We start from the raw sequence: 20,909 nt of genomic DNA on the forward strand, positions 1-20,909 counted from the left end.
GGCTATATATGGTCTGGGCCCAGTGTACCTGACGGATTGCCTCTCTGCCTACACTCCCTAAAGAGCTGCATGCTCCACTACCTCCCACTATCTGGTGATTCCTGGCCCCAAGGAAGCTCACCTGGCCTCAGCCAGGGCCAGAGCATTCTCCATCTTGGCTCCCACCTGGTAGAACAAACTCCCAGAAGAGATCAGGGCCCTGACGAAACTTGAACAGTTCCACAGCGTCTGCAAAAGGGAACTCCTCCACCAGTCATTTGGTTGAGGTTGACCTGAATCCTACTTCCCATTTGCGTTTAAGCCTCCCACCTATGATAACCACTGCCAATTCACCCAACCCATAGGGCCATCAGTATGCAACAGTTGACTTAATGTTATCTCTAGTGTTCTACCATTGTATTATTGTTATAATTATTGAGTTATCTATATAGTTCCCAAGTTTTATATAAACTTCCCTAAGCCTTCGGGGAGGGCAGTAGTTGATAGATAGATAGATAGATAGATAGATAGATAGATAGATAGATAGATAGATAGATAGATAGATAGATAGATAGATAGATAGATAGATAGATAGATAGATAGATAGAATTGTCTCTCATACTGTAATGACCCTTGGAATGACCTTGAAGACACCAAAGTGAACTCGGGGCCTAATACAGATATGAGTAAAAATAGCTTAATTGGGAGTCTTGAGGGAGCATCTACAGGACATTGCCATCACAGTGAATACATTGTTGAAGACACCTCATGGAGTTTTCCAGGAACAGTTATACCCATTACTCCCTTCCTCTTCCAAAAGGTTTACCCACCAAGAGGAGTTCTCACAGTTATGCAAATTTATCTACCTACAAAGTGAAGCCCTACTTCAACCGTCTTCACACCCCAGTAAACAAATGGGCAAGGTTATTTGCATTCTTTAAAAATACCAAACAGCAACACTGGCAGAAGATAATAAGAACTGCTTCAGAATGCAGAAGGAACAAAGACTAGGGGAAAGGAGACTGGCAGAGCCATGCAGGGAGGAAAGGCACATATTCCAGTGATGGATACATGATACATACTAATTCTGGAAAACTAGTATGCCTATGTCTGGTGAATGTAATCGGGTTTCTCCAGAGAAAGGAGCTTGGATATTTCATCTATGGCAAAGCTCTTAATCATAATGCTGACACAAAAAGGGCCTTGTAGTTTAACCAGTGTTTATTTAATAAGTAGATAATAAAAAGAGAAGTGAAGAACAGAGAGAATGCTTGAATTGTATTCTGATGATCACACTCCACAAAAAGTCAAATAGTTTACCTAGCTAGCTGTTGCTGTAGAAGAGATGACAAGCATTGTTCTGCTCAAGCAGAGTTCCTCAAGTATGGAGGATAGCTGTATCCTGAACAAAGGGGGTTGCTGCCTATAATGAACTTTCCCTCTTCTCTCTCTGAAAACCATGATTTTCCCTTCTTTCTTGCTGAGCAGCAATTTTATCTATTTTCTTTTTATTTGTTTGTCTGTCCCACACAGTTGCTTTATTATATACTAGCGGGAAAGCCCGCTGCATGCAAAAATTCAGTGGGAACTAGTGGGAGGAAGGTGGCAGGGGGAAGCAGGCCTGGAGAGGTGTGGAGAGGTCTGCCAGCCACCTGGCCATCACTCCTTCCCCCGGCAGCATGTCAAGGATACGAGGCGGCGTTTCTCAACCTAGGTGTGAAGGACACCCTCCCTCCCAGGTAGCAGGGGTCTGGCACTGCCCTTACTTTTCCTTCCTCATCAATGGCAGAGAGGCAAGACATCCCCCAGAGGCCACCCACATTCCTCCTGCTGCTGATGCAGGTTGGTGTGTGGCTGCCATGGCAGCATCGGAGTGCCGCTTGAGCACATGCCCCAGAGAAGGGTTTCCTAGGTATCCTCTAGCTGGAATTGGTGGCTGCCTCCTACACCTGCATTGTCTGCCTGCCGAAGAAAGGGGGAGAAGCCAGGAGGTGACATAAGCGGCAGACGCTCCCTGCTGGAGGAGGAACACTGCAGAGGGAAAGGCATCCCACAGTGGGGAGGAGCACTAAGCGCTGCACCTTCCCCATTGCGGTGGCTGTGGCCGAGGGTTTTGGGCATCCTCTCGCCTGGTCTGGTCAGGTGCCTTTGCATGGAGCCGCCAGGTGCTACTGCCAGCACAGCTGTTTTCCTGGCCGGGAACAAGCAGCAGTTTAAAGCTGAGCTCATCTCAGTGTACTGACGGGGCAGTGGCCAAGTTGCGTCTGAGGCGGGCATGGGAACTGTGCCAGCCACAGGGGGGAGCAAGGTGGTGGAGCTCCTCAGGGCATTGCAGCTGCCTCCACAGTTGCTTTCAGCCGGCGCAGGGTCATTCTGGTCAGCACCTGGTTCTGACTGGTGTGGCCTCCTCACCACTGCCACAGCCTCCTTCTTGGCAATGCCGCCTTTTTATCTATCTATCTATCTATCTATCTATCTATCTATCTATCTATCTATCTATCTATCTATCTATCTATCTATCTATCTATCTATCTATCTATCTATCTATCTATCTATCTATCTATTTATAGTTGGATTTATATACCACCGTTCACCAAAAGGTCTCACGGCAGTTCACAATAAAATATAAAACCACAGTAAAATCACATTAAAATCACATAAAATCCCATAAATACCCCATTATTACAATAAAAAGATTGTATTCTATTCTGTAAGTCTCCCCACTTTCCCCACATGTTCAGAGAGAGGTCTGAGATTAATTCTGTAAGAGGGAGAGGAAAGAAAAACTGGCTGATGGATTAGGGATCTTGGATGGAACCCGGGCTCTGCCCTGGCTTCAACCATATGCCTGGTGGAAGGTGTATGGTGGAGGCCATACTTTTGCTGCTCCGGCCTCCTTCGCAGTGGCAGCACCTTCTCCACCAGGGTGTTCTCACCACCGCCATGTTCCCTGTGTGGCCTCGTTCCCACCGCTGCCTCCATCGCTGCCACCGCTTCCTTCTTGCCATGGCCAGCGGCACTTCTTAGAAACATTAAGAAAGGAAGACTTAGAAGGAAAAATGAATATGTTTAGTCAGTGTAAAGTGAATTTGGCTCCTCTCTAATCAAGTCTCTTGGTGTCTTCTAAATTCTTACTACCAATAACAAGCAATTTGACCTATTCCAGCCAACCTAGTAATGGTCTCATTCCTGGTCTAACAACCATGAATGATTGTTCTTTTAAATTTAATTAATTAATTAATTAATTTAATTTCCATACCATCCTTCCCTACAAGTAGTCTCGGAGCAGTTTGTAATAAAAAGTTGGAATAGGCCTAAATACTATCCAGCCTTCTGCACCAGACAGGATTACCTGAAGCATCCCTGATTCTACATGGTGGCAGCCGGACCAGATCACCACCGGGGTTTGCAGCAAGGCTGTTCAATCCACCTCTTCCTGCATCTCCACGGGGGACTTTTTTGGGCAGCATACTAGGCCCATCCCAGATTACTGCCTCTACATGGAGGCAGCCTGGGCAGAACCCTGGGTGGCTGTGTAGACAATAAGGATATTTCTTTCAATATTTTCCTTAATTCTGTTGACAAATTAAATTAAATGTGGTGGTGCCTTTAACAATCAGTTGGTTTTCTAAAAAGAATACTGACCAAATCTTAGCCCTGTATTTAATTCATTTTTGTTCAGTTTAAAATGTTGTATAACATTTTGCTAAATCAAGAAGGTTGATGTGTGTTTTCTTTTTAAATCTAGATTCTTAATGAAATTGGGTCAAAGGAATTCACTGTTAAAATTCATTTAAAATTGTTGAACTTTTACATGTCAACTATACTAGCTAATGAGATATGGAGCTAAACCAAGACTAGTGCAATTAGAACTTGGGTTTTTCAAGACACCACATATTGTTTTGCCTAGGTAATTCCCATTCAAGACTGAGGGAGCTGAGTATACTAGACTAATCTTCATAGCTATCAGTAATCCTTTAATAATCCCTAATCCCTAATCACCCACCTATTGCAGGAAGCTTGACAATTACTTTGTCATTATGTGAATTTTCATATTGTTGACCACTGCTGGATAAATGAATGAAATATGAGTTCTCAACGAAGGCTCTCCCATTAGAAATCCAGCAATTTTGATATTTGTGTTCTATCTTTTTCTTACAGCTAGAAAGAGATTCAGAAAGAAAAATCAATTTTATCTAGATTGTATTCTCACTTTTGGCAGAAGCCTTGAAATTTTTTAGCTGTCATGAACTTCCTGAAACAGTTTTGTAATGACTACATTTATGGGAGCTACAGATATTTCTTTAAAAAAAAAGAACTGAAAGTCTGGTTTTTAAAAAAACTTTTTTTCCACATAGTGTGAATGATATGCTACACTGAATAGGAACAATGAATATTCTTACAAGTGGTTTAAATCTGGACAGTTATTCATCCAGTTTGTCCCTGAGTCCTACAAATAGCAACATTTAGTCTTGTGATATGATATTCCAATACATTTAAAATACTAATTTAAACAATTGTAAGATGATTTAGAATTGCTAAGTTTGTATTATCCTTGTTAAATTGTAAAGATTTTTTAAAAAGAACATTGAATATATATTATGGTCCTGATACAGAGAAAGTTAGTTGTGCTTAAATCAATTACATCTGAGTTAATTGCAACTAAACTTGTCACATTGATTTCAGATGAGCAAAACATATTTCTCCACTGAACCATAGTCTATAACTGTAATGCTGTTGCTAGGAGAATGAATAAGATAAGAAAAGCACTCTTCTGAAGACTGAACATAGGAATACATGTTCATGTAAACTAAGTTAAGGAATCTGGTAATCAAGCTTACAGAATGAATGAGGGAACAATACTCTCAGAAGTGATCTTGCCCATTAACCATGATTTTCAATGATGTTTTCATAGGAGAACTTCCAGGTGAATTATGCAATTGTCATGAACCTCAATTTATGCCCGTTCAGTTTCGTTTCTTAAAGGCTGGCAAGGTCGAAGGTTGTAAACTTGTAAATCTGTCTTCAGGCTTAGACAGCCTAGTCTCAACAAAGCTGTAACTGTATAGATTACATTCTGGCCATCTGGCAATCCTGTGAACCCTGGCACCTTAGGTGCCCTTTTACTCTCCTGCTAAAATACCTTCTTATCCCTCCCCTATGGGAAGAGCTCTATATCTGTTTTGTACTGACTCTTGTTCGCCGTTATCAAAATCTTTGCTTAGGAAGATCTTGGCTCGCTTTAGCATTCTGTAGACTCTGTTCAATAAAGCTCTCTTTGGGTTTCAACTGACTGTTGGATCTCGGATGTGCCTTTATCACGGACTCTGCAGGCTGGGCTCAGCCTGATTCCTGAGGGCAATAAAATTCCAGGTTCAAATATACAGATACAGTCTTCTGTGGGATCTGTTAAGTCAGCTATTCTCAACTTATTTACCATTGAGAAGCCTCTGAAACATTCTTCAGGCTTCAAGAAACCCCAAACTGGTGCAATCATACAGTCTATGGTTGGGAAATATAGCTGTTCTCATGTACACCTGGGGCAACTCCTCTTCCCACCCCTTACAGGCAAATATTTGGCCATTTTGTGAGGGGGGATGGGTCAACTTGACCATATATGGTCATATCACTCAATAAATGTTTAACAATTTATATATCGACTAGCCGCAAAGTCCGTTCATAAGAATGGGCTTTGAAAGGCACCCCCAGGTGCCTGTAGGCTGGCGGCAGAGTGGGCGTGTCCCTGGGGCACGGGAAGCGCTCTCGCTGCCTCAGGGAGACAGTGTGCACGCTTGGCAGATGTCTTCCTCCCTCCCCCTGCCACTGAAGCCACTTCCCCGCAGCACGCCAAGTGCACCCACCACATCTGTGATGCGGCAGATGCGCTTGGCAGGCCATGGGGAAGGGATCTCTCCCCCTGCCCCCCCGCTGCAAAACCACTTAACTGGGACCCAGCAAATGTGGCTCCCACCTTCCCTCAGTGACCGCTGGCTCCAGCAGCCAGGTCCTTCTGCTTGCTCTTGAAGTGGCCTGTGGTCTGTCGAGGGCTAGCCCCACCCTGATTGGCCCTACCTTTACTCAGACAGCCAGACTCACTCCTCCCATGGATAAAGAGATATATATATATACATATATGTACACACACACACAACTTTTCACCTATTAGGGAAATCCTTTTAGGACCATCAAGAAACCTGAGGATTTTATGAAGCCCTGGATGAGAAAGACTTATTAAGTATTAGCTTCACACAAAGACAGCTAACATTCACATATTCATAGTAATAGTTAGGGAAGTTAGGGAAGTACATATTGTAAATGTTCACAAACCTCCTGCAGTTTCATCGCCAACATGTCCTATCAACCTACCCTCATCCTTCTGCGTATTCCAGTGACTTTAATAGTCAGCATGGAAATGGAAACATATAGGTAATGATATGAATGGTGAGGCAGTTGTCGACTGGGCTGAAGAATATGGCTTGCATCTCATTTTCAATACTAAAGAAAGAGGCACCTTCATATTAATGTCACAATAGGGAGTCCAGCCCTTTTTTAGCATTTGTTTATCAGGCTAGAAAAGTCAATCCTTGGTATAACCAAACAGCTCTTTGAGGCTTTCCCACTCACTCAATATCAACTAGCAATCCTTGAGCTAAGAATCCAAATACCAATTATCAGAGCCTTTCCAAAACCATGTTGGAACTTTAAGAAGGCAAATTTAAAAGGTTTCAGTGAAGATCAGGCTAGGTGTCCTGCATGGGTCGCTTGAACACATAACCCATACCAGCAATACATTGGAGCTCTTATATCTATGGCAACTAGTCACATTCCTCAAAGCGTTGAGCAGGGGGTTGGACTAGATGGCCTGTATGGCCCCTTCCAACTCTATGATTCTATGAAAGATATCAGAAAGAATATATTCAAGGCTGGAGAGATCAGAGTGAGATGCTGTTATCAAAATTTTGTCAACTGCAAAAACCTAAAAGTAGCAGAAGAACGTATCTCTGTCGATAAAAATGGATCAAAGCAAGTGTGAATTTGAGTTTGGGACATTGCAGTAGGAAAGCCTGGAATCTGTTGAAAAACTAGGTACAAGCCCATCTGTGCTCTGAGGAAATATGGAGGTAACATCAGATTGGGTAGCTACCTAACTGATAGATGGGGATTTCAGTGCTGATTACAATTCCAAGTCACTGAAGGACATCAAAAGTGGAAAGGCACTAGGCGCTGACTGCAAACTTAATGAGTTCCTGATCAACAGTGATATGTTCACTAAGAAGTGGTTTGCAAAGTTTCTCACTGACATTGTTAAGGTCATTCTGAAGGTAAAACAATATTTTACATCTGGAAATTCTGGTTTATACATAGTTTCTTCAGGTATATGGAATAATTTCTTTATCTATTCTGTACTCCATCTGGCCTTATCTCATATATAATAACATATTGACAAAGCCATTATTATCATTCTTATATCACAGGTACAGTGAATCCATATGATGCATTTCAAACTACCTTGAACTCTATATTACTAGAACAAAAATGGTCAGGGTATATTAGAGAGTGATAGAATTATTTAGAACTAAGCGAGAGGACATAACAGGAACTCCAGATTACAAAACTTTACAAGGGTCTAATTGGAGTGTAAGAGCCTCTTGTGGCGCAGAGTGGTAAGCGGCAGAAATTTTGTCTGAAGCTGCCTGCCCATGAGGTTGGGAATTCGATCCCAGCAGACGGCTCAATGTTGACTCAGCCTTCTATCCTTCCGAGATTGGTAAAATGAGTACCCAGCTTGCTGGAGGGTAAAATGGTAATGACTGGAGAAGGCACTGACAAGGCCAACCTTTATTGAGTCTGCCATGAAAACACTGGAGGGCATCACCCCAAGGGTCAGACATGATCTGGTGCTTGCACAGGGGATACCTTTACCTTTTTAATTGGAGTGTAATTTATCCATCTCCTCTACAGTATATTTCCACTGGATCACATTCAGTTATCATGGACCTTAGAACGTCTGAAAAACTTCATGAACATCAGCTTGAAATGTACTTTTACTGGTAGCTTTAAGCCAGAATAGCCTTTTAGTTCTATGCTCTATAAAGTAATATCTTCTTTTCATTTTCAAAATCCCATAATATTCAATAGGTTTAGTCTGTTCCAGTAAATACTTTGCAGAGTCTTCTGCACATACACAAATAGATTGAAATAATTTTTACATAGGCTGCAGTCATATAACTAGTTAACTTCTTGGTGTTGTCGGAGACATCACTTCTCATTAATGGTTCAGATAAGAATCAGGAATATGAATCAAGGTTTTGACATGGAGACTAGCCATGGGAAGAGGGAAATTAGGGATTCCAGATTCACTGCAAATGTTATAATCAGTCCTTCAGTGCTATCCTTAAGTGAAGCTAGATTTGAATTGGAGATCTAGGAAGAATGTGTTTATTAATACTTATAGGGAAAGGGTGATGGGCCCTTGTAGAGAAAATGTGATTGGCTATTGAAAAGGGGTAAAGAGAAGGGAAGAGAGACATCTCTACACATGTAAATATATATGAACCATTCAGATTAATGTTTCTTTGTCTTATCTGAAGGTTAGATAGAATAGATTTATGTCCATAAAATGATCTTAGGCAAGACAGATTTAAAGCTCTGTTCTCTAATTGGCTATCAGTAAGGTTATATTTGTTGAAAGATTAGTGTTTACTATTTAAATGTGATCTGGAGGCACTCAGATTACTTGACTGGTAGCCAACAGAGCAGAGATTCAATTAAGGATCAGTCAATATGCCTGGTGTGCTGAGGCAGAAACTCTCTTCAGAACGATTTTGCCCAAGTTAGCTTAGCCATAAGCTGTTGCATTTTTAGAACATTAACTAGTAAAACTAAGAGTTTGAGGTTTATTTGCTAATAAAAAGAACATAAAGATACATCAGAACTTCCCGCTGTGCTCCTTTATATACAGTGGTTACAATAGGGAAGTCTCTGTTTTGTAGCTGATATTGCAATATTTATTAAGTATAAGTATCATGAAGAGAAAGCCACATGAAAGGAACATCACCTTCAGACAGCTTTATTGGAACAACAGTTGTACAACCATGATCTGAACTGATCGTTGGTAAAAGCCACATACGGCCCATTATGCACGGAGTGGAAGATCCGCATTTGGGGTGGAATGGCAGCGGCTAAAATCACCAATTATTCACGCTGCAGGCGGCAACCAGGCGCAGAGTCAATGTATGCCGCCAAAAAAGCCACGTTAGTGAGATGCGGAAGAAAGTGGAGCTTCCCGGGACCAGGGCACAATCAGAAGCGGCTCCGGAGTAGCCGCGTGCATAATCGGATATTCTGGGTTTTGCGGCCATTGCGGTCCATCCCGTGCGTAAGCGGTTTGCTTCACTTCTTCCTCCTCCGCGTTCTCCATGCCGCTGTTTTAGCGGCCGTGCATAATAGGCCCATAAATGGAAAGTGAGACAGCTCTTCCTGAAAAGCTGAATTCCCTGGAAGATCAATATGCAGCACTGTTTTTAAAAGTTTTATTTCAAAATGTTCATTTATTTTATTTATTTATAATTTAATTTATATACCGCCATTCCCAGAAATTCTGGCTCATGGCGGTTTACAACATTTACAACAAAACAATAAAATAAGAGTTCATAAAAACAACAATCCCATAAAACATCTTAATATTACATTATCCCAAGATGGCAGTAATAGTTAATACAACCCGACCTCTAATGCTATGGAATTAGATGGTGGAACAGCTGAGGATGGACACACTTCAGGAGCTCATTCCACTAGGTAGGGGCCAGGACTGAAAAGGCCCTAGCCTTGGTTGAGGCCAAGCATGCTTCCTGGGCCCCTGGGACCATCAGCAGATTCATACTCGCAGAGTGATGTGCCCTGTGGTGGGCATAAGGAGGTAAGTGGTCCCATAGGCTATTCTCCATCAGTCTATTGTATAGTTCCATTCCTGGATCTGAATTATAGTGAAATAGCTGGCTGTTTATCACAACACCCTATGAAGTTGTCCAGAAGTTCATCCTCTGATTTAAAGTCAGGATGCTTAAACATTCCTTTGTAAATCCCTTAGCAAAATTATGGCATAATTACCTGGGTCTCATGTCTTCTTATTGGATTAAGGGAGCAATATTAATTTAGTATACAGATTGCTTTACAACGCCATAGCCAGGAGTTTACAAGTGGGATTCATGCTCAGCATTAAAGTGTACATCAGGTCAGCTAGGATCACCTTCAGATGGCAGGGATAGTTAACATTATTTTTACATCATGACATTGCAGTATATATGTCAGTAATGTTACCAGAAATGCACGCATGTCCAAGATGCGTGTACATTTCAGTGGGGAATTGCTTTGCGAGAGGCTGCTAACAGAGCGAATGGATCGTTTACCAATGTTTACGAGGTAATTGAACTCTTTAGAACTCAAGGCAGACAATCAACAGTAACCAATTCTGCTTAGAACATTAGTGATAGAATCACATTTCATACAATCAGGAAGAAATGCTTAAAGGCTTAAACCTGAGTAGTTATGTATGCTTATAACTTCTTCTTTTGAAGGGATACTCTAAACCAGGGGTAGTCAAGCCGCAGCCCTCCATTTGCTTACAGGGGCTCATGGGAATTGTAGTCCGTGGACATCTGGAGGGCTGAAGTTTGACTACCCCTGCTCTAAACCATTTCACTGAAAAAAATATGGGTAAAAATATTTTCAGAAACAAACACAGTCAGATTAACAGCCATTAATAAAAAACATGAAAATGAAAAGAAGACTGACTCAACTCTGTGTCAATAAAGCAATAAATGTATGTCTTAGAAATTGTTGTCTATTTATTTCATAGATTCACCGTAAGCCAGAATGGGGTCCAGATTTGTCACCTGCTTTCAATAATGTAATTTGTATCAGTGACTTATGCCTTTCACTAATTTTTCAAACATTAATCCATCGCATTCATAATCAGAATTCTCTTGGACTCTTCAAATATACATTCGCCAAAGGCTCTATAATTTAAATGGAGGTTCTTTCACAAACTAAAAAGAAAGGTCTCTTTCAGCTTAGCCAATGCATTGACTCAACCACTATCATGAACAAGGGGAAAAGAATGATGAATCAATAGAGAAATTAAAGTGATATCCTTAATCATGTTTAAGGACATTGTCCTAAAGAATAGGGCCAAGGCTTTTCCAGTGGTGCCCAAGGAAGAATCACATAATGCCATGCTGTTACGGAACATACAAAATGAATCCTCCCTTATTTCATCAAGGCAGTGGAAGCATCTTATATTCTAATTAGAAAATCAGACAAATATCTGGATTTTTAATCTGTAAAGAGAAAAGAAGAAGAAGAAGAAGAAGAAGAAGAAGAAGAAGAAGAAGAAGAAGAAGAAGAAGAAGAAGAAGAAGAAGAAGAAGAAGAGTTGGTTCTTATATGCCGCTTTTCTCTACCCGAAGGAGGCTCAGTCACCTTCCGTTTCCTCTCCCCACAACAGACACCCTGCGAGGTGGGTGAGGCTGAGAGAGCCCTGATATCACTGCTCTGTCAGAACACTTTTATCAGTACCATGGCAAGACCAAGGTCACCCAGCTGGCTGCACGTGGGGGAGTGCAGAATCGATTAGAAGTCCACACTCCTAACCACTACACCAAACTGGCTCTCACCAAAAGACATCTCTTTCTAAAACCTGAAAAGTTCCTCAGTTCCTCAGGGAGAGGTATCAAACAGCTGTTCTGTTAGGATGTGCCCTTTAAATGCACCCTTTAAATGCCTCTTCCCCAGCCATCTTAGTAGAGCTGCTATTCACTGCCTGGGAAAGCTGGGTAGAGATGTGCATGGGGGCGGGAGGTACTTTTCAGATTCAGTCAAATCAATTTTGCTGAATCCAAACAATAGATTGGTGATTCAGGTGTTATTAATTTGGCCAAATCAATTCAGGGCCAATCCCAAAAATACCATTTTTTTTTCTGTACACATATTTTTGTACAGCATTCAGATCAATGGAAAATTACCCCTAAAGTCTAAAACTGTCACTTTTGATTTAAAAAGAAAGACCTTTATAAAAATTAGGGGAAAGTCAAATCTGTAAAGCAGTGGTCCCCAACCTTTTTTAGGCTGGGGACCGGCAGGGCATTGGGCCGCGCCCGCGCGGGCCACGCCCATGCTTCGGGCCGCGCCCGCGGATCGGGCCGCGTCCGGCCGCGCACGCTGGCCGCACCCGCGAGCCGCGCCCGGCCGCGCCCGCGGATCGGGCCACACCCGCGGGCCGCGCCCGTGGATCGGGCCGCGCCCGTGGATCGGGCTGCGCCGGCGCGGCCTGCACGGGCGCGGCCTGGCCCTGATTCCTTCTCCCCGCCCTCCCGCAGTAAGTAGCTTCCCGGGCCGCAAGCTTAGGGCCTGGGAAGTTTTTTACTGCGGGGGTGGGGGGGGCGGGGAGAGGGAGCCGCGGCCCGGCGCCATGGCCTTTGCGGCCCGGCGCCGGGCCGCGGCCCGCAGGTTGGGGACCACTGCTGTAAAGGATGCTTGGAAGCTATTTAAAACAACACTAACTAGAATACAACTCACAAGTTTGGAAAGGCAATGACAAGTCAAAAAGAAGGTCAGCATAGGTAACAAAACAAGTCATGGGAGCTATGAAAAGTAAGGTTCTTTATAAAAGTGAAAAATCTGAACTGAGCAGAAGGGACCAGGAGTTTTAGCAAAAGAAATGTAGGTCAATAATTCAACATACAAAATAAGATTTTGAGGTGCTAAAACATTAATAAATATTTTAAATATATATATCAGGAGCAGAAAACCAACTTGGGAAATCATGGGACCTTTGGATGACAAAGGTTATTCCCAGCCCCAGGGATGTCCATCTGGCCTCCACCAGCCAATGGAGCTATTCCATCAGGTCTAGGGTTGAGGTCAGTATGGACAGGGTGATCTATATGGCCCCCCTTCCAGGACTGGACGGTTGCTTGTAACATCTGCACCCTTCTCTCTGCTACTCCTTTGGTGTTACTGGGATAAACTGAGTTTTGAAGATTTTTTTCCCCCATGTATCTTTTGTGAGTTGTTTACTGTGTGTGTTTTATCCTGGGATTTTTATTGGGTTTTTAATAGAGTTTACCCAGTTATTGTAACCCGCCACAAGTCTTAAGGGAGTGGCGGGCAATAAATCGAATAAGCTAAACTAACAAACAAAAAGGTTTGCTTATGAGGAGATGGCCAAGAAGCTCAATGAATTTTTTTGTTTCTGTGTTCACTATGGAAAGTGAGGGTATGTACCCATGCCACAGTCCCTGTTTGGAGTCTGAATAACTGAGTCAAAAGAAGGTGACCAGAGATTAAATTCTAGAACTTTTGGAGCAATTAAAAGTTAATAAGTCTCCACGTCCTGATGTTATATACCCAAGAGTTTTTAAGGAACTGAGATGTGAAATAATTGATCTACTAAATTGTCTGTAACCTATGACTGAAAGCCAATAAAGAAAGAAGAAAGATTGTAAAAGACATACATTTAAGGTGGCATCCAGTAACTAGCTGCTTTTGGAGTTCAGCTTGCTCTATTTTTATCTTTTAAACTTTTATCCACTCAGCTCCATTTTAAATACTCAGTCCTTCTCATCTCCCATTGATTTATTTTAATTAAGGATTAAAGAACACTTTCCACAGAATATCTCCAGCATACCTCTTGGCTACACAAGAAAGGAAAAGAAAAGCTTTGCTACAGAAGCCTGGTGATGAGACTAGTCTCCATGGGGAGGATCCTTCTTCCCCAGCTAAATCAGTCAAACAGTTTTGCCTGGTGATGTCATCTAATAGCTGCATTATCATATTAATATGTTATCATATGTTGCAATGGGCTGGGATCATTGATATGATTTATCTGCAAAAAAGAAAGAAACAATCAATAGGAAATATCACTGGCAAGTGGAAATAATGGTAAAAAATGGGATCACAAAACAATATGCAGAGAAGATCACAGGCTTGGATCCGCAGAGAAGTATTTCCATCCTGGGAGGCTTTCCTACCTCCCAGTTCTGCTGTGGTCTATAATTAAGGTGACCAGATTGTCCCACTTTTGGAGGGACATCTGGGGGTACCTGGCAAATTGTACTTATGTTGAAATTTTAAAATATATATTACAATACTTTTTTTCGTTCTATGTGTTCTATGAAACTTTTTGTTTTTCCATATATACCAAGGGTCTTTTTGCACGCCGTCAAAATCGCACAATGGTTGCCAATTGGAAACGCTATTGATTTGAACGCACGACGTCGTAGACAATCTGCCACACACCTGAAACCAATCTGCAAAAAGCGCTTCCTTGTAGCGCTTTCAGGGGAATCCCAAAAAGTGGATTCACCCTCTGGAAAGCGCTACACTCTTGCAACCAATCTGCAACACTAGCAAAAAAGACCTGTGCGTTAACATTGTTGCGGTTTCTTCAAAGTCCCTCCTCCTGAGCCTGTCCTCCAAACTTCCGGCGAAGCGATCGCCATTTTTTTTCTCCGAGCGAGCGGGGATAAACGCACCAGCGAGCCTCTTTCAGTTTAGAGGCTTCCCTGGCTTCAGTCCCTCCCCTTCAGTCACTAAGCACACACATTTAACACAGTCATTCAGCCGAAAATCGGGCCTGTGAGAGGGGGGGAGGGGGGATTTTTTTTTCCACTCGGAGGCAGCGTGGCCACGATCAAATGACAGCTCAAACAGAGGCTTCCCCGGCTTCAGTCCCTCCCCTTCAGTCACTAAGCACACACATTTAACACATTCATTCAGCCGAAAATCGGGTCCGTGAGAGGGGGGGAGGGGGGATTTTTTTTTTCACTCGGAGGCAGCGTGGCCACGATCAAACGACAGCTGAAACACCCCAGGCAGCTGGATGGGTCTCTCCGTTGCAACGAATCTACACAGATTCGTTACAATGGGTGTGTTTTTTTTTTTTTAAAAACCTTTCTTAAAGGGAAAGGGGCTGTTTGGGAGCATGCTAACGGCTGCCCATTGGCTGCTTGACGGCCAGGGGCGGGATGAGCTCGGCAATAGCGCTTCCTTTCTAGCGATTTCTGCCGAGACCGGAAGCCTGTGGGAAACGCTACAAAACGCAACTGGATACCACTACAAAGGCAGGTATGCATAACGACGAATTCCACTATTTTAAATGGCGATTTTTCATTCAGTGACCAATTTGCAACAAAGATCCCGGTGCGTAAAGCCCCCAAATATTTAATCAAGAACCCCCCCCCCCCCGGTCCATGGTGTCCTGCTTTACCAATGTTAAAATCTGGTCACCTTATCTATAATGCCTCCCCAAATACTTTTCCAGATGGATGGCAGACCCCCAGAAAAAGCTTAAGGAGGAATCTACTGTTAGGGGTAAACTTAATTTTAAAAACTGTTGCCATTCATGGAACTTTTAGGTGGGATCCCTGGCAGTGTTTTGCCCTCTCTAATTTCTTTTTTCAAAGTTCCCTAGAATACACTCCTAAAGAAATCTCTCTGAAAATCCTGCTTCATTTATCTTACAGAAAGTGAAATGCTTCAACCACATATGCACGTTTTAAATTGCTGCTCACATGCATCACATGGCACATTCAAGCCAAAGTTAGACAAGTACTGTGGCCTCCACCAAGCTCAGTTACCACTATCTAAGAAACCTTTCTAGATGTGCACCAGTTTTAAAAGTCTCCTGCCTTTCTGGGGTCTTGAACCCAGTCTGTTTTCAATCTAACTCAGTGTGTACTTTCAGTTCCTGTTGACTTAATTTGAAATACATGTTTCTCCATTTTCCACTTAGCTAACAGTGCTTTGGCATGAGTACTTTAAATGCAGTGCCTATGTTGAGCAATGCACACTTGGGATAATGGTACTGTGAAAAGTTTAGAAATGGCTTGAAAATATATGGTCCCTGCAGGTTGCCCAAATCTTCCCCGCTGAGCTCTGCGTCATTTTGATTGGGCTTGCGGATAAAATTGAACCTTTCTTCTGTCAGCACTGAACATCCGTGGCATGCCTTTGACAGTCAAAGTCTGATAAATGATGGTGGATAAAGCAGAGAGAACACAGCTTGATATTCAGGTTGTTCTGGCAAGCAGAAAAATCCAGCTTTTGATGCGAAAATTGAATCAATTTAACACAATGTTAACTATAAAAACACAGAGATGGCTGAGTCACTATATTTTGATAATGGTGCTAATACTGCTTCAAGGCCTGCATGACTTCTTCCAATCTAAAATTGGTTTAATTTGAGAAAAATTTCAGGATGGGGCTTTGCCACAAGTGGCAAAGAAATCATTTGAGTAGAATAGAAAAGAAGTGTATTTGCATACAAAGCTGGAAATGCATACGCTGGTATTTGTTTCCTAATCAACCAAAAGGACCACCAACATGCATTAACTGTCAGGCGGGCAGTGGGGGCCCAAGGATGACGCACACACCTTATTTGAGTTGGCAAACAGGCCACAGCTTTATTTCTGAACAAAAACAACGTGTTGGCTGACAAGGAGTAGGAGCCTAACTGTTCCCCTGGGTCATCCGACCCTACCTGGCCCTGGGTACAGCACTTGCATAGCCGCAAGATCCCTTGCCATGGAGTCTTCCCCTTTCTGTTGGCTGGACTGCCTTAGGAGGCGTTGACCTCCCTCAGCCCTATCCAGCCCCTTCAACATTGAGTGCTTAGGACCCACCCGTCCAGGTGGGCCGCACTATGCCAAATGCCTCTTCTAGAGGCCCCCCAGTTAAGGGAGCATCATCATTCTCCCTTTCTATCCTCATCTTCCCAGGCTCCTTTTCCTTGTCCCCCGCCTGCTGTGACTAGAAATAAGTGCAATAAAACCACAACATATCGGTTAACCCCCACTGACCCCCCGCCTACAACCCCGATGTAGGGTGGGAGGATGGGACGCTGCTCGCTGGCTGGCCAGGGAGGAAGAGGCCGCCTGCGAGCATGTGGCGCTTATTTAAGCGCCACGCCACGCCTCGCTCCTCCTTCCCCGGCCCATGACGCAGCACGCTTGTGCTGCGCATGCCCATCACGCCGGGGAAGGAAGGGAGGAAGCACCCGACTGTGCGTCCTCCCTCCTCCGCCCCCCGCCCAGCCGCCTCGTTAATGGCGGCCGCGGTAAGTCGCGGCCGCGCTTTATTAAAGTAAGATTATGTCCCATAGATGGGATGAAGTTTTTTAGAAGCCTAACAAGTTTTGAGGATTACTAACCCCCTAAAAGCCATTTTATTTTTATGTACTTTTAATACCAGTTTAGCCTTATGATCAAGGTATACAATGGCATTGGATCATCTAATTTGTAAATCTGCTGCAAATAAACATTTGATTTGATCATGGATCATATGTCACTCTGCATTAGACAGTATGGAAGTACATGGCACAGCTTTCAAGAACAATAAATAAAAATTCCTTAATTTAGATCTAATTAATGCAATTTTCCTGGGCTCCAAGATCACTGCAGATGGGAACTGCAGCAAAGAAATTAAAAGACGCTTACTCCTGGGGAGGAAAGCTATGGCAAATCTAGACAGCATCCTAAAAAGCAGAGATATCACCCTGCCAACAAAAGTGTGTCTAGTCAAGGCTATGGTCTTCCCAGTTGCAATGTATGGCTGTGAAAGTTGGACCATAAGTTGGACTGCAAGGTGAACAAACTGGTCAGTCCTAGAGGAGATCAGCCCTGACTGCTCCTTAGAAGGCCAGATCCTGAAGATGAAACTCAAATACTTTGGCCACCTCATGAAAAGGAAGGACTCCCTGGAAAAGAACCTAATGCTGGGAGCGATTGAGGGCAAAAGAAGAAGGGGACGACAGAGAATGAGGTGGCTGGATGGAGTAACTGAAGCAGTAGGTACAAACTTAAATGGACTCCTGGGAATGGTAGAGGACATGAAGGCCTGGAGGATCATTGTCCATGGGGTCGCGATGTGTCGGACATGACTTCACACCTAACAACTGCAACAAATGCCATTATAAAGACAGAAATATTTACAAAACACAAACACTTATGCCCATGGGGTTGTTTGTAATGTTCCATATGTGCACCAGTGTATTTATCCCTTCATCCCATTCCCATCTCAGCCCTCATTCCCCCTAAACAATGATCCCAAAGGTCAGAGAGTCTTCAGTTAACCTCCAGGTGGGGTCTGGAGACCTTCTGAAATTATTACTGATGTCCAAACTACAGAAATCAGTTTCCACTAGAGAAATGTTTTATTTATTTACATTATTTATAGTCTACCTTTCTCACACTCAAGATTATACATAGTAAGTTAGTACAGTTAGTCAAATGGAACATTCAATAACAAAAGCATTATGAGATTAGATGTCTGGAACTACTAGAAAGCAACAGAATTATAGTGTACACATTAATATGACACATTAAGCGGAACAGAAATTACATCATATGATCCTATTTACAATACTCTCCATTTAGCAGAATAGACCATTAATCCCAATTATTTACCCAGGTGGGCTATTTTGTACTGTGCAGTCCTAACTGTGCACAAAAGCCCTCTTGAAGAGTTCTGCTTTGCATAGCTTACAGAAGGCCAGGAGACTGGGAGCTGTTCTGATCTCCTCAGGTAGGCCATTCCAGGCCAGCATACAGCAAACCAGCAAAATCAATTAGCAATCCTGTCCCTTCTGCAGATAACCATGCTAGTCTGTCAGAGCAAAATCAAAAAAGAGTATTGCAGAAACTTAAATTTTTACATTTTTATAGTGTGTCAGAAAATTGTCAGCCACTTCCAAATTTTTAGTGCCACACTCAGGGGCTTTACGCACCGGGATCTTTGTTGCAAATTGGTCACTGAATGAAAAATCGCCATTTAAAATAGTGGAATTCGTCGTTATGCATACCTGCCTTTGTAGTGGAATCCAGTTGCGTTTTGTAGCGTTTCCCACAGCTTCCGGTCTCGGCAGAAAAGGAAGCGCTATTGCCAAGCTCGTCCCACCCCTGGCCGTCAAGCAGCCAATGGGCAGCCGTTAGCATGCTCCCAAACAGCCCCTTTCCCTTTAAGAAAGGTTTTTTTTTAAAAAAACAGACCCATTGTAACGAATCTGTGTAGATTCGTTGCAACGGAGAGACCCATCCAGCTGCCTAATGTGAGCTGTCGTTTGATCGTATGATCGTTGCCACGCTGCCTCGAGTGATAAAAAAAAATCCCCCCCCCCTCTCACGGGCCCGATTTTCGGCTGAATTAATGTGTAAAAAATAAAGGGACTTTATTTCAGCAAACGGGCTTTTATGTGGTTTGTGCTTAGTGACTAAAGGTGAAGGACTGAAGCCAGGGAAGCCTCTAAACAGAAAGAGGCTCGCTGGTGCGTTTATCCCCACTCGCTCGGAGAAAAAAAAATGGCGATCGCTTCGCCGGAAGTTTGGAGGACAGGCTCAGGAGGAGGGACTTTGAAGAAACCGCAACAATGTTAACGCACAGGTCTTTTTCGCTAGTGTTGCAGATTGGTTGCAAGAGTGTAGCGCTTTCCGGAGGGTGAATCCACTTTTTGGGATTCCCCTGAAAGCGCTACAAGGAAGCGCTTTTTGCAGATTGGTTTCAGGTGTGTGGCAGATTGTCTACGACGTCGTGCGTTATGGCAAATCAATAGCGTTTCCAATTGGCAACCATTGTGCGATTTTGAAGGCGTGCAAAAAGCCCCTCATTAAAAATTACATGTGAAAATAAAATAGAGTACTACGAAAGAGGGATAAAATGTACTTATTAATTATGAATTAAAATATTTATATTCTGCCTTTTCCTTGTCCTTATAATCTGGAACAGGTTAGCTGTATAAAATAAAAAGCTAAGGCCTATGTGGCCAGAGAGACAGCAGGGCCAGTACGATCTTTGGACCAATTGGAAGGCACAAAGTGCTAACACTGCTTGTCTTCTGAGGCTTCTTGCACCCTCAGGAGAATACGGGCAGCCTTGGAGGCTGAGTGGTAACAGTGCACAGGACTCAGCTTGGGCATCACTACCAGCTACCGCTGCTTGTCCTCCAAGGCTGCCTCCACCTTCAGGAGAGTGCATGCAGCCTTAGAAACAAGCAGTGGGGCAGCAGCAGCTGGCCAGGTTCTGAGCCAAGCTCCATTTGCCATGCTACTGTCCTCCAAGACTGCCTGCACCCTCAGGAGAGTGCAGGTGGCCTTGGAGGATGAGTGGTAGCAGTGAACGGGGCTCAGCTCTGGGCCTTGCCAACCACAAGCCACTGGTTTTCCTCCAAAGCCACCCCCACCCTCAGAAGAGTGCAGGCAGTCTCAAAGAGCAAGTGGTGGCAGCTGGCAAGCCCCAGAGCCAAGCCCATTTGCCACGGCTCCACTGCCTGCCCTCCGAGCCTGCGCCTGCCCTCAGGAGAATGTGGGCAGATGGAGAAGGCAGCATGGTGGACGGGGCCTGGCACTTGGACTTGCTAGCTGTCACTCTGGCCATGATATGGGTTGTTTCCCCATAATAGCTGAGAATCTGGTTGCTGGCATTTTTTTGTTGTTGTTGTTTTGAGGTCATTTATCCATGAATCAATATGCTTCAGATTTGTGCAATAATGTGAGACTAATGTGTAAATTAAAATTATATTAAATTTATATTAATATTAAATTAAAATTAAAATATAAATATTTATTACCATTCATTTTAATATTTAGCATATTCTTCTGCTACTCAACCTCTAAGGTTCCTGGCTTGTGTATGCAGGTTTGGTAGTTTTGTTCCCTACTTTGTTGTTCACAGAATAAACATGGAGACAAAACAAAGTCCAAGATGAAGAAATGTGCAGTCCAAAGTAGTTGGGTCTTTGTAGGTGCAGCACAATAGATCTTAGTAAAAGCTTTATGAAACACATAGTTGGCAATTAAGGGAGATCAACATGCAGCACAAGAGCTTAGTTCCAAAGTGCCATTAACACCTACACATGTCTTGTAAAAAATCACAAAGTG

The sequence above is a fragment of the Paroedura picta genome, chromosome 2, assembly GCF_049243985.1.
Source record: "Paroedura picta isolate Pp20150507F chromosome 2, Ppicta_v3.0, whole genome shotgun sequence".
NCBI lineage: Eukaryota > Metazoa > Chordata > Lepidosauria > Squamata > Gekkonidae > Paroedura > Paroedura picta.